Source organism: Mustela erminea, chromosome X (genome assembly GCF_009829155.1).
Source record: "Mustela erminea isolate mMusErm1 chromosome X, mMusErm1.Pri, whole genome shotgun sequence".
NCBI lineage: Eukaryota > Metazoa > Chordata > Mammalia > Carnivora > Mustelidae > Mustela > Mustela erminea.
Genome location: NC_045635.1, coordinates 68,381,751 through 68,395,808, shown reverse-complemented (window position 1 = coordinate 68,395,808; position 14,058 = coordinate 68,381,751). Strand labels below are relative to the sequence as shown.

Genomic DNA, 14,058 nt, shown 5'->3' with positions numbered 1-14,058 from the left:
AGGGAGGGGTGAGGGGCGTGACTCAGACTCTGGTAGTGGGGCACTTGGAGAGTGCAAAAGGCTGTGGTTCTGCCGTTTGGCGCCTATCCACACCTCTCTGGCCATGGCTGGGGGTGGGGGAGTAGTGGAACTTAACTTAGGCTCTGGTAGCGCGGCACACGCATGGAGGTGCAAAAGGCTGTGGTTCCGCTGGCTGGCGAGGGTCCCTGCTCTTCATGGGAGCCACCACCCAGATGCTCTCAGGGGCACTGGTGGCTCAGGGACCAAGAACTGGCTTATTTGCCACACTCTCTCTGGCTCAGCGCCAGGGGTTGCTGTCCTGGATCTGGGTACTTAAGCCCCTGTCCCTAACTGCCCCAGTTCCCACAATTTCCCTCCATGATCCTTTGCTCTTTTTGAATGCTTTCAACCAGACTCCAAGTTAATGCTGGTCCCCAATCACAAGGCACTCTCATATTGGGTATTACTTTCCAATGGGTCACTATTGGTGGCTCCCTCCCCCTTTGTTTATCTTCCAATATCAGTCCAATGTTCCCACTCTGATTTAGCTGCTCACTGGTATCTTCTGTCCCCATAGAGATCCAGAAGTGTATAATTCTAATCTCAGGCTGATTTCATGGGCGATCCGAGTTCTTTGGTAGGTAATCAGCTCACTTTAGGGTACAGGTACATCCTTCTAGCTTATCAGTACTTTGGTTTTTGAAGATATACTTATTTTTACTGACTTTTTGCTTCCTACTTTTCTTACTCCTAATTAAATTCTTTCAATTTCACTCAGTGTCTCCTCAAACAATTCTTACTGGGCTGGTTTAGTGGTTATGAATTCCTTAAAATTTTGCTTTTCTGGGAAACTCTCTTTTATTCTAAACAACCTCCTTTCTGGATAGAGTATCCTTGACTGAAGATTCTTTCCTTTCCTTTTTATTTTTTCTTCAAGTTCTTATTTAAATTCTATTTAGTCAACATAAAGTGTAATATTGATTTCAGGAGTAGAATTTAGTGATTCATCACTTACATAGGAACATCCCATGCTCAACACAACACGTGCTCTCTTTAATATTCATCACCTACTTAGGACATCTCCTACTAACTTTGCTCCATCAACCACCAGTTTGTTCTCTGTAGTTAAAAGATCTTATGATTTGCTCTCCTCTGTTTTTGCCTTTGACTATTTTCATCTGTTTTGTTTCTTAATTTCCACATATGAGTGAAGTCATATGAAATCTTTCTCTGACTTATTTCATTTAACATAACACATTTTATTTCCATCCACATCACTGCAAAATATTTCATTGTTTTGTGTGGCTGAATATACCGCATACATATAAAATCTCCACTTCATCTTTATCCCATCAATCAGTGTACCCTTGGACTCTTTCCATAATTTGACTATTGTTGATTATACTATTATAAACATTGGGGTACACATGCCCCTTTTTTTAAGATTTTATTTATTTATCAGAGAGAGAGAGAGCGAGAGAGAGCGAGCACAGGCAGACAGAATGGCAGGCAGAGGCAGAGGGAGAAGCAGGCTCCCTGACGAGTAAGGAGCCCGATGCGGGACTCGATCCCAGGACGCTGGGATCATGACCTGAGCCGAAGGCACTGCTTAACCAACTGAGCCACCCAGGCGTCCCCACATGCCCCTTAGAATCAGCATTTTTGTATCTTTGAGTAAACACCTAGTAGTGCAGTTTCTGGGTCTTGGGTAGTTCTACTTTTACTTTTTTAGGGAACCTCCATACTGTTTTCAAGAGTGGCTGTATGAATTTACATTCCCACCAACAAAGTAAGAGGGTTCTTTTTTCACCAAATCTTCACCAACATCTGTTCTTTCCTGTATTGTTAATTTTAGCCATTCTGACAGGTGTGAGTTGGTATCTTATCATACATTTGATTTGTATTCCCCTGATGATGAGTGATGCTGAACAATGTTCCATGTGTCTATTGGATATGTGGATGCCTTGTTCAGAAAAATGTTTAGTCATGTCTTCTACCCCTTTCTTCACTGCCTTATTTGCTTTTTGGGTTTTGAGCTTGATAAATTCTTTATATACTTTGGATACTAACCCTTTATCAGATATGTCATTTACAAATATCTTCTCCCATTCTATAAATCGCCTCTTAGTTTTGACTTTTTCCTTCACTGTGTAGAAGGTTTTTTTTTTTTTTTTTAAATCTTGATGAAGTCCCAATAGTTCATATTTGCCTTGCCTCCAGAGACATGTCTACTAAGAACTTGTTACAGCCAAGGTCAGAGAAGTTGTTACCTGTGTTCCTCTCTAGGATTTTGATGGTTTCCTATCTCACATTTAAGTCTTTCATCCATTTTGAGTTGTGTATGTGTGTGTTTGTGTGTGTGTGTGTGCACACACGCGTGTGCATGTGCGTGTGCTTGGTGTAAGAAAGTGGTCTAGTTTCATTTTTCTCCATACTGCTGTCCAGTTTCCCCAACATTATTCGTGGATAAGACTGCATTTTTTCCCTTTAAATATTAATTCCTGCTTTCTCAGAGATTAATTCATCATCTCGTTTTGGGTCAATTTCTAGGTTTTTTGTTCTGTACCATTGATCTATGTGTCTCTTTTTGTGCCAGCACCATACTATCTTGATCTTTATAGTTGTGTAATATAGCTTGAAGTCAAAAATTGTGATGCCCCCAGGTAGATTTGTTTTTCTTTATCAAGATTGTGTTGGCTATTCCTAGTCCTTTGCCATTCCATACAAATTTGGGGTTTGTTTGTTCTAATTCTGTGAAAAATGCTGGTTGTTTTTTCATAAGGATTGCAGTAAAAGTATACATTCCTTTTGATAGTGTAGACGTTTTAACAATATTTATTCTTCTAATCCATGAGCATGGAACATTTTTTCCATTTCTTTCTGTCCTCTTCAATTTCTTTCATAGGTGTCTATAATTTTCAGAATATAGATCATTTACCTTTCAGGTTATATGTATCCCTAGGTATCTTACAATTTTTGGTGCAATTGTAAGTTGAAACAATTCCTTGATTTCTCTTTCTGCCCATTAATTATTGATGTGTAGAAATTCAACAGATTTTTCTACATTGATTTTATATCCTGCAACTTCGCTGAATTGGTCTATCAGTTCCATCATTTTTTTGGTGGGGCCTTTAGTGTTTTCTACTTAGAGTGTGATGTCTTTTGTGAATAGTGAAAGTTTGACTTCTTCCTTGCCAATTTGGAAGACTTTATTTCTTTTTGTTGTCTGGTTGCTGAGGCTAGGATATCCAGTACTATTACATAACAATGGTGAGAATTGACATCTTGTCTTGTTGAATATAGAGGAAAAGCTCTCAGTTTTTCCCCATTGAGGATGATATTAGCTGTATATTTTTTGAATATTGCCTTTATGATGTTGAGATACATTATCTCTATCCCTACTTTACTGAGGGTTTTTATCAAGAATGGTTGCTGTACATTGCTAAATGCTTTTTTCTGCTTCTATTGAAAGGATCATATGGTTCTTATCCCTTCCTTCATTAATGTGGTTTATCACATTGATTGAACTCCCACTGAAATTTGTTTTTGGTAAATTAATGAAATATAGTTTTTAACTCTTCTTTACATGTCCTGGCAGAATTCTCCTGGGAAGCTATCTGGCCCTTGACTGTTTAGGGGAGATTTTTGAATCGTGATTTTTTTTTTTTTTTCAGGTTATGCATCTGTTCAAATTTTCTATTTTGTCCCATTTCAGTTTGGGTTGTTTCTATACTTTTAGGAAATTATTCCTTTCTTGCATATTTCCCATTTTTGGCATGTAATTTTTCATAATATTCTCTTATAATTATATGTATTTCTGTGATGTTGGTTGTGATCTCTCCTCTTTCATTCATGATTTTATTTATTTGGGTCATTTCTTGTTTCTTTGGATAAGTCTGGTTAAGGGTTTATCAATTTTCTTAATTCTTTCAAAGAATCAGCTCTTAGTTTTGTTGGTCTTTTCTACTCTTTGTTTGTTTGTTTGTTTTTTGTTTGTTTGGTTCTATATCATTTATTAGTGTTCTATTCTTTATTATTTCCCTTCTGCTGGGTTTAGTCTTTTTAAAAAAAAAATATTTATTTGTTTGAATGAGAGAGTGCTCTTGCGAGGGAGAGAGCATAAGCAAGGGGGGTAGCAAATGCAAAGGGAGAGGGAGAAGCAGGCTCTCCTTAACCAGGGACTCTGGGATCATGACGTGAGCCAAAGGCAGACAATTAACTGACTGACTGAGCCACCTAAGTATTTTGGATTTAAGCTGCATTTGCTATTCTTTTTCTGACTTCTTTAGGTATAAGGTTAGGTTGTGTATTTGAGCTTTGCTTGCTTCTTGATGTAGCCCTATATTGCTATGTAATTCCCTCTTACAACCATCTTCACTGCATTGCAAAGATTCTGTACTGTCTTGTTTTCCTTTTTGTTGGCTTCCATTTATTTTTTTTAAATTTCTTCATTAATTTCCTACTTAAATCCAGTCAGTCTTTAGTAGTATGTTCTTTAACTTCCATGTATTTGTGTTCTTTCCTAACTTTGTCTTGTGGTTAATTTCAAGTTTCATAGCATTGCGGTCTCCAAATATCATGGTATGATCTCAATCATTTGTACTGAGGGCTGATTAGAGACCCAGTATGTGATCTATTCTGGAGAATATTCCATATATATTTGGAAATAATGTGTATTCTACTGCTTTAGGATGAAACGTTCTGAATATATCTGCTAAGTCTTTCTGATCCAGTGTGTTATAGAGAACCATTATTCCCTCATTGATTTTTGGTTTAGAGGGTCGGTCCATTGCTGTAAGTGGGGCATTAAATTTCCTACTATTATTGATTATTTTCAGTGAGTTTATGTTTGTTATTTATCAATTTATATATTTGTGTCCTCCCAAGTTTGTGGTATAAATATTTAAAATTGTTAGATTTTCTTGTTGGATTGACCCCTTTATTATTATATGGTGGCCATCATCTGTTACAGTCTTTGCTTTAAATTTGGGGTGCCTGGGTGGCTCAGTGGGTTAAAGCCTCTGCCTTCGGCTCGGGTCATGATCCCAGGGTCCTGGGATCAAGCCCCACATCAGGATCTCTGCTTAGGGAGCCTGCTTCCTCCTCTTTCTCTCTACCTGCCTCTCTGCCTCCTTGTGATCTCTGTCTGTCCAATAAATAAATTAAAAAAACATTAAAATTGAGTTGACCTGATAAAACAGGTACTCCAGCTTCTTTTGACATTCAGTAACATAATAGATGGTTCTCCATCTCCTCACTTTTAGTTTAGAGTTGTGTTCATGTCTAATATGAATCTCTGGTAGGCAACTATAGGTGGTCTTGTTTTTGTTTGCTTGTCTGTTTTATCCATTATGATATCCTATCTGATTTAATTTAAACTTTTACCCTATTTACATTCAGAGTAATTATTGATAGATATGAATTTAGTGCCATTGTATTATCTGTATAGTTGTTGCTTCTGTAGATTTTTGCTATTCATTTCTAGTCTTTGTTTCTCTTGGTTTTTCTTTCCCAAAGAGTCCCTGTTAACATTTTTTGAAGTACTGGTTTAGTGGTCACTAACTCCTTAATTTTTGTTTGCCTGGGAAACTTTTTATCTCTCCTTCTTTTCTGAATGGCAGCCTTGCTGGATAAAGTATTCTTGGCTGCATATTTTTCCAATTCAGAATGTTGAACATATCATGCCACTCTCTTCTGGCCTGTCACGTTTTCATGTAGACTTGCTGCTAACCTGATTTGTCTTCTCTTACAGGTTAGGGATTTATTTTCCCTTTTTGCTTTCAGGAATCTTTCCTTATCTCTGTATTTTCCAAATTTTAATATGATATCTCTTGATATTGGCCAGTTTTTGTTGATTTCGATGGGCATTCACTGTGCTTTCTGAATTTGGATATCTGCTTTATTACCAAAGTTGGGAAATTTTTCCGCTATAATTTACTCAAATAAGACTTTTGAACCATTTCCTTCTCTTCTTCTTCTGGGATTCCTAGGATACAATGCAATTATGGTTTATGGATTCATTGAATTCCCTATGTCTATGTATGTGATCATATATTTTTCTTTCTCTCTTCTTTCAGCTTCATCATGTTCTATAATTTTATCTTCTATACCACTTATTCATGCCTCTGTTTTTTCTGTCCTTATTGTCATTACCTCCAGTCAGCTCTGCATCTCAAATATATCATGTTTGTTGTTGTTGCTTTGTTTTATTTTGTTTTGTTTTAATTTCAGCCTGACTAGGTTTTAGGTCTTTTATCTCTGTGGTAAGGGTCTCTCCGATTTCCTCTGTTTCTTTGTGAAGCCCAACTAGTATTGTTATGATTTTTGTTTTAAAAGCTTTTAGGCATGTTACTTATGTCCATTTTGATTAGCTCCCTGCCCATGACCTCTTCTTGCTCCTTTTTTACGTGGTGAATTCCTCCATCTTGGCATTTTGTTTAGGTCTCTGTCTTTTGTTGGTTTGGAAAGCACATGCCTGGATCTATTTCCACTTGAGCTGAAGCTTTGCAGCTCTCTATGATCAGTAGACCTGGTATGCGTGGCAAGTTTATGCTGGTCTTCTGGGGGAGGGACCACCTTCTGCTCTGGCTCTGAATCACACTTGCCCTAGTAAAAAGGGCACCTGCAGAGCTCACAGGTCAGGGCTTTGTGGAGATGGATCAATCCTCTACTGTGTGTGCTGTGCCACTTCCTGAAGTCTGTCTGTGCTGATGGGAAGGGTGAAAAATGATGTCAGCCCTCTCTCTTCCTGAGAGGTGAGTTCACCTCTGCCACTCTCAGAGAAAAAAAAATATAGAACAGTAACCAATATTCCTTCTTATGATCTGGACTTTCATAAGATCCTTGCCTTCATCTGTGTCCAAGCCATCTGCAGTGTTTTACCTCAGGCACATGGCTAAGTTCCAAAACTCCAAATTTTAGGAAATTAGCATGGCATGAACCACACTGATCCTCTAGGGGAGGGTCTCACTGTTCTGTGGTTGGTACTAGTTTGTTTGTTCCAGAAAACCAGTCACACAACTGCACAGGGGATTTTTTTTTCCAAGTGTTACAAGAAGCTATCATCCAGGTTAGCTGCCCTCAGCAACTGTCTCTGCTCAAATGCTAATGAATTGAGCAGCTCAGTAGTACCCACTGGCCCTTTTGTTCCCTTAGAGGCAGTGCCACTTCTCCCAGATGTACTCTCAGAACCTGACTGTCTTTCAGAGCGTGACCCAGGGGATCCACAGAGCACTCTGTCTGCTCCTGGGCCTCTGCTCTCCTTCATTACAGGAGATCTGCTATGTCCACCAGGCTCAACCCAGAAGATGGCACCGACTTCTAAAACTTCTGTCTTCCAGCTCTGCTGCTTGTAAAAAGTTGGGATAATCAGCAACTTGCTTTTTTTTTTTTTTTTCAGTGAATAGTTCTTCACAAGTGTTTTTCTTGCACAATCCCTGGAGTGTTGCTTTATCTCTCTCTCTTTCTCTCAGTCCTCTCTCCACGATCAGGGCTCCCTCCCTTATGTGGCACCTATGATTCTTTTCTCCCACAAATCACACTACTGTAGTTCTTTCCTTCCACAATGTGGTCTCTTTTCTCTGTGTACTTGTACAGTGTGTTCTCTTAGTCCTCAGGTCAATTATCTGGGTGTTCAGGATAATTTGACAGCTATTTAGCTGTGTTTGAGGGATAAGGCATGCAAAAAGTCCCCCTCTTACTCTCCCATCTTAACTCTTTTTTTTTTCTTTTAGCATTCTGAATATGTCTTTCCATTCCTTTCTGGCCTATATTGTTTCTGCTGAAAAATTCGGCCAATAGCCTTATCGGGTTTTCCTTACATGTGATTGTTTTCTTTTCCTTTGCTACTTTAAGAATTTCATCTTTATCATGACATTTTGCTATCTTAATCACTATGTGTCTTGGTTGTGGACCTCCTTGGGTTGATTTCCTTTAGGAAACCATGAATCCTGGATCTGGACTTCTCTTTTCTTCCACAGGTTTGGGATGTTTTCAGCTATTATTTCTTCAAAAAGTTTTGCCTCATTTTCTCTCTTCTCCTTTTGGAATCTGTATGATGTGAATGTTATTATACTTGATGATGTCACTGTGTTCTTTATTTAAAGTCATTTTGTATTATTTTTCCCTCACCTGCTCCAAAGATACAAATGTAGTGATCCAAAGGGCAATGTACTCCCCAATGTTACAGCAGAAATGTGTACAGTAGCCAAACTCTGGAAAGAGACTAGACTTCCATCTACAAAGGAATGGATAAGAAGGAGTGGTATATATACAATGAAATATTATGCAACCATAAAAATGAAATCTTGCCATTTACAATACTGTGGCTGAAACTTGAAGGTATTATGGTAAGTGAAACAAGTCTTTCAGAGAGACAATTATCATATATCTCACTGGTATGTTGAATTTGAGAAGCAACGCCAAGCTTCATGGGGAATAGAGGGTAAAGTGAAACAGGATGAAACCAGAGAGTGAGACAAACCATAAGAGACTCTAAATATCAGGAAACAAACTGAGGGTTAATGGATTGCAGCAGGCAAGAAGGGAGAGGAGCTTGGGTGATGGACACTGGCAACTGTATGTGCTATTCTAAGTGCCGTAAATTATGTAAGATTGATTAATCACAGACCTGTTCCCAGGAAAAAAAATGATACATTATACGTTAATAAATTTTTTTTAAAAAAATCTCCCAACAAACAAAATTCCAGGGCCTTAGGGCTCCCGATATGAATTATAACAAATAGTTAAAGAAAACGTAATGCCCATTCCTCTCAAAATGTTCCAAAAATTCAAAATGGAAGGAAAACTTCCAAAATCATTCTATAAGGACAGCATTACCTTTGTTCCAAAAACAAAGACCACACTAAAAGGGAGAATTACAGGCCATGAACATTGATGCAAAAATTCTCAACAAGATACTAGCAAGTCCTATGCAACCATACATTAAAGGAATTTTTCACCATGATCAGATGAGTCTTATTCCTAGGTTGCAAAGGTAGTTCAGTATTTGCAAATCAATCAGAGTGATGCACCATATTAGTAAAAGAAATGATAAGAACCATGTGATCCTCTCAATAGATGCAGAAAAAAACATTTGACAAAATACAGCATCCATTCTTGATAAAAACTCCTATCAAAGTAGAGATAGAGGCAGTATACCTCAACATCACAAAGGTCATATGTGAACAACCCACAGCTAGTATCATCCTCAATGGGAAAAAAGTGAGAGCATTTCCTCTATGTTCAGCAACATGACAGAGATGTCCACTCTCACCATTGTTATTTAACATAGATAGAGATGGGGAAAAATAAGGGAGGGTGGCAAACCATAAGAGCCTCTTAATATACAAAATAAACTGAGGAGGGGAATTGGATGGGGGAATAGGCAAAATGGATGATGGGTATTATGGAGAGCACTTGTGATGAACACTGGGTATTATATGTAAGTGATGAATCACTAAATTATACTCGTTTTTAGAAAATATAATATTTATTTAGTTATTTGACACACAGAAAGAGAAAGTGCATAAGCAGGGGGAGCAGCAGGCAGAGGGAGAGGGACAAACAGACTTCCCACTGAACAAGGAGCCAGTTGTGGGGTTTGATCCCAGGAACCTGAGCCAAAGGCAGATGCCCAACTGATTGAGCCACTCAGGTGCCCCACTAAATTATACTCCTGAAATTAATATTATGTTATACATTAACCAGCTAGTATTTAAATAAACATTGGAAACACACACAAAAAAGAAAAAGTAAAAAAAAGATCTATTAAAAATGCCATCAGAATAGAAAGACAATTCACACAGGATTACTAGAATGAGTACTCAAAGGAAAATAGAGTGAAACAGTAGGATTCATGCCAATCTTATACATCCATCTTATTGCAATTTGTTTTAGTACCTTTTATCTCTAATTTTTCATTAGCTTCTTGGCAGTGGATCTTTAAGTGAAACTATTTTAGAATTTTGAAGCATTTTGGAGCCTTTTGCATGCTATTTCAAATAAATATTCCATTCTCCATATTTAATTGGGAACTTTTGCTTTCAAGGCACTTAAACAAACTTCTCTAATTGGAGAGTTCCCCATAATGGCAATTGTAATTCCAGGTTATTATCAGTAATTTTTTCCAACTTGATAGATATCTACAAGTTCTAGAAGTATCATTCTCAGACATAAAATAAGCAGGCATGTTAAAATGTAGTGCACTCAACCCTTTGGATTTAGAGGATTCCATTTATTTTAGTTGTTCATCTTCATGTCCTCGAACCACACTAATAATCTGAGGAATGGGGACAAGACTAAGCTTACAAGCCTCAAAGTATGCAGACTGTAGGCTGATTCCAAACAATTAGAGAACTGCATCTACTATCAGCAGTTTCTGAAATGTAATTGGGGTACCTTCAAACAAAAGCAAAGGGCTAGGATTATTTTTGGATTCTGTCAATGCGAAATGAATGAACTTTTTAGATTCTCTAAAAGAAAGAGTGTTATTCAAGCCCAAGTTCGGACAGGAAAGCCCAAGTTTCCCAGGAAACACATTCTTTACAAGGAGCAAAGTGCCCCAGAGAATGACCAATTCGTACAGGGTTATATGCTTTTTACATCTTGTAAAGTCTCAAAAGATTATATATAGCATATAGGCAGGAATAACAAGTTTTAATGACAAAGGATGCAAGGAGTAGGAACATTGACATCTTAAGGACAAGATGGCTCCTAATGCACAAAGCAGGGACACAATGTATCCTTGGTGGAACATAAATCAGGCTTTTGGTCTAAACAAAGTTTATGTAAAGTCATGTTGACTTAGAAGGAAATCTAAAATGGGTTCCCTTGCATACCAGGCCTTTGGAATTTTTCTCTCATCACTTTTTTTTTTTTAATTGTGTTAGTCACCATACAGTACATCATTAGTTTTTTGTGTGTTTGTTTGTTTGTTTGCTTTAGGTTTAAACATTTTAAAGTGCTTTATTACATTCTTACATCATTAGTTTTTGATGTAGGGTTCCATGATTCATTATTTGTGTATAACACCCACTGCTCATTACACACTTGCCCTCCTTAATACCATCACCAGGCCACCCCATCTCCCCACCCCACCCCCAAAACCCTCAATTTTTTTCTCCAGAATCCATAGTCTCTCATGATTTGTCTCTCCATCTGATTCCCCCTTCCCCTTCATTTTTCCCTTCCTTTCCTAACTTCTCATCACTTTTGAGATACCAATAAATAATGACCTTTATCTACACAAAACAAGGCAAACAAACCTGTTCACTTTAATATATCAGAAGTAACCAAGAGTTGTTACTGCATCTTGGCCATAAGAAGGTCCTGTGCACAGGACCAGTGATTTCCATGAAGCCTTGAAATTCAGGAAATATTTAGATCAGCAAACTCCAAGGAATTCAGGCTTCAGATTGATTCCAAACAAATGGAGAACTAAATCTGCCACCAGCAATTCCTGATATCTAATCTGGAGGAGGATTTGAAGCAAATGGAAAGTTGCAGAATAAACCATGAGTAGTTTCCAGTGTGGAATCCAGTTAAGGTCTGGGATCCTCTACATGAGGAAATGTAGACTAAAATGATAGGGACTTAGCCCTAGGCAGTTCCCTCTGCTTGTTCAAGCTGCCCTATAGATAAAAGCCAATTAGGTTGGGAGCTCAAACTCAAAAAAAAAAAAAAAAAAATGAAGTTCAACTGAGGAACTCACCAATGGCCCTCAGAAATGGTGAGAAGGTCAACTAAAAAAGCTCATTTTTCTCATGCTTATGTTTGTTATTGTTCCCCAAAACCAACTGAGGTTCATTTCAGGTTTCACTGCTGCAATCAAACTTGCTAAAAAAACAAAATTCAACTAAGTAAATGTGAAGATCTAAATGGCTTTATTGAGTTATTCCTTAATTGGGCAGCATTCCATGTAGCAGGTGCAGGAAGCTCCAAGGATTTGTTAAAAAAAAAAAAGAAAAGAAAAAGGAAAATTTTTATAGGAAGGGTGTTTTTGCAAGAAGATATTAGCAAAAGAAAAGATTGTTTAAGGCAAAACTAGTGACTGACTATTTAAAACTAGATTTCTGGGGGAAGTTGTAACTGCCTGTCGTTAGGTTAGATATTAAGACCTGATTTGGTGAATTGGCCTAAATGACCACATTAATGTCCTATGGTTTACTTTTTAACATGACATACAGCTGGTTTTGCGTATAACTGGAAATAAAACCCTCTTCAGTTTGATTCTAGAGTCCATGAGTTGAAGCACTAAGATACTACTTCTCTTCTTTGAAATGCACATTAAAAATTCTACAATTTTTTTTCTAATTTGTCCTTCAATTCTAAGTAAACAAAAAAGAAAAAAAATAGGCTTATACCTCTAGAGAGACTTCCCTTGTGAAAGTAGATAAATCTAGCCATTTCCCCTTTGAGTCCTCATACCGAACTTACCACATAGATATTCTGTATTTAGTAGTGCTACAAAACATGTTAAGTAAGGCCTTTAAAAAAAAAAGAAAAACTTCTATTAAAACATAATCACCTTGGTAAGACAAAAACCAGGGATTTTTGATGTGAGGAATAGAGGCAGTTTGGGAACCTAAGGAATTTGGGAATAGATGATCAGTTTTAGCTGCCTGCAGAAGGCAGCTATGGCCAATCAGAGAACATCTCAAAGGTAATGAAAATATAGTGGCTAAGAAGAGTGAAACTTGTGTTAAGACTGGGTGTTGTGTATAAGTGTTGAATCACTAAATTCTACACCAGAATCTAGTTTCACTGTAAGTTAACTAACTCAAATTTAAACAAAAATGAGGAATAAAAGAAAAACAGAGAGAGAGAAGAGAGTTAGAAAAAAAAAAGGTAACACACACACACAGACACACACACACACACACACACACACAGGGGTGCCTGGGTGTTCAGTCAGTTGAGCATCTGTTTTTGACTCAGGTCATGATTCTGGTGCCCTGGGATCAAGACTCACAGTGGGTGCCCCACTCAGTGGGTAGTCTGCTTCTCCCTCTCCTTCTGACCTTTTCCCCCTCAAATACATAAATAAAATCTTTTTTAAAAGGCACAAAAATAAAAATGGTAGGGGACATAATTACAACTTAACTGTTTTACTGATGTCCAATTAGTCATTTCAATTATTGAGCTTATGGGAACAGTATTCGCAATTTTAAAGCAAGTTTTATTTCTATATTATCTTATTACTATAATACAATCTGCCTTCTTTAACATTTAAAGTTAGTAGAATTAGTAGATTATATTATGATGAGTAGATGATACTATCTTCATCCACAAATCACAGAATATCACTTGAACTATCTTGAATATCAGCTAAACCAGTAAAGCAAATATAGGGGGATACATAATTTTTTAACCACAAACATTTTTAAAATATTTTATTTATTTGATAAATAGAGAGCTTGAATGGGGTGGAGGGGCATAGGGAGAGGGAGAAGCAGGTTCTCTGCTGAGCAGGGAGCCCAATGCAAGGCTTAGTCCCAGAGATCTGTGATCATGACCTCAGCCAAAAGGAGATTGTTAACTGACTGAGCCACTCAGGTGCTCCCAAACCAATCTTCTTTTAAGAAAGATAATCAAAACATAACTTTGGTAAGTACTTTTCAGTAAGGTCCTAACTAAACTGGATTTTTGCATGTTATCATTTGATACTATTCTATGTAGAGAACAATAAATAATTAGGAAGTCAAGAGGTGGGAAAGGTATTCATTTCTGGTAAAGTCATTGAATTAGTAGTAAATAGCAGTGTTCTGAAACATATTTAAAATTATCATATATAACACAAAAATAAATTCAAAATGGATGAAAGACCTAAATGTGAGACAGGAATCCATCAAAATCCTAGAGGAGAACACAGGTAACAACCTCTTTGATTGCAACTACAGCAACTTCTTGCTAGACACCTCTTCAAAGGCAAGGGAAACAAATGCAAAGATGAACTATTAGGACTTTTTTTTAAAAGATTTTATTTATTTATTTGACAGAGAGAGAGATCACAAGTAGGCAGAGAGGCAGGCAGAGTGAGAGGGGAGAAGCAGGCTCGCC

At 37.4% G+C, this 14,058-nt stretch overlaps 1 long non-coding RNA gene across 1 annotated transcript in view; it reads right to left on the bottom strand.

Annotated features, from left to right (window-relative positions):
• LOC116583617 overlaps positions 1-10,963 on the bottom strand; it is a 32,222-nt gene extending 21,259 nt beyond the window's left edge. Inside the window, exon 1 of the long non-coding RNA XR_004282806.1 lies at positions 10,953-10,963. This is a non-coding gene — a long non-coding RNA (uncharacterized LOC116583617). The remainder of the gene's footprint in view (positions 1-10,952) is intronic.
• Positions 10,964-14,058: the final 3,095 nt, after the last annotated feature.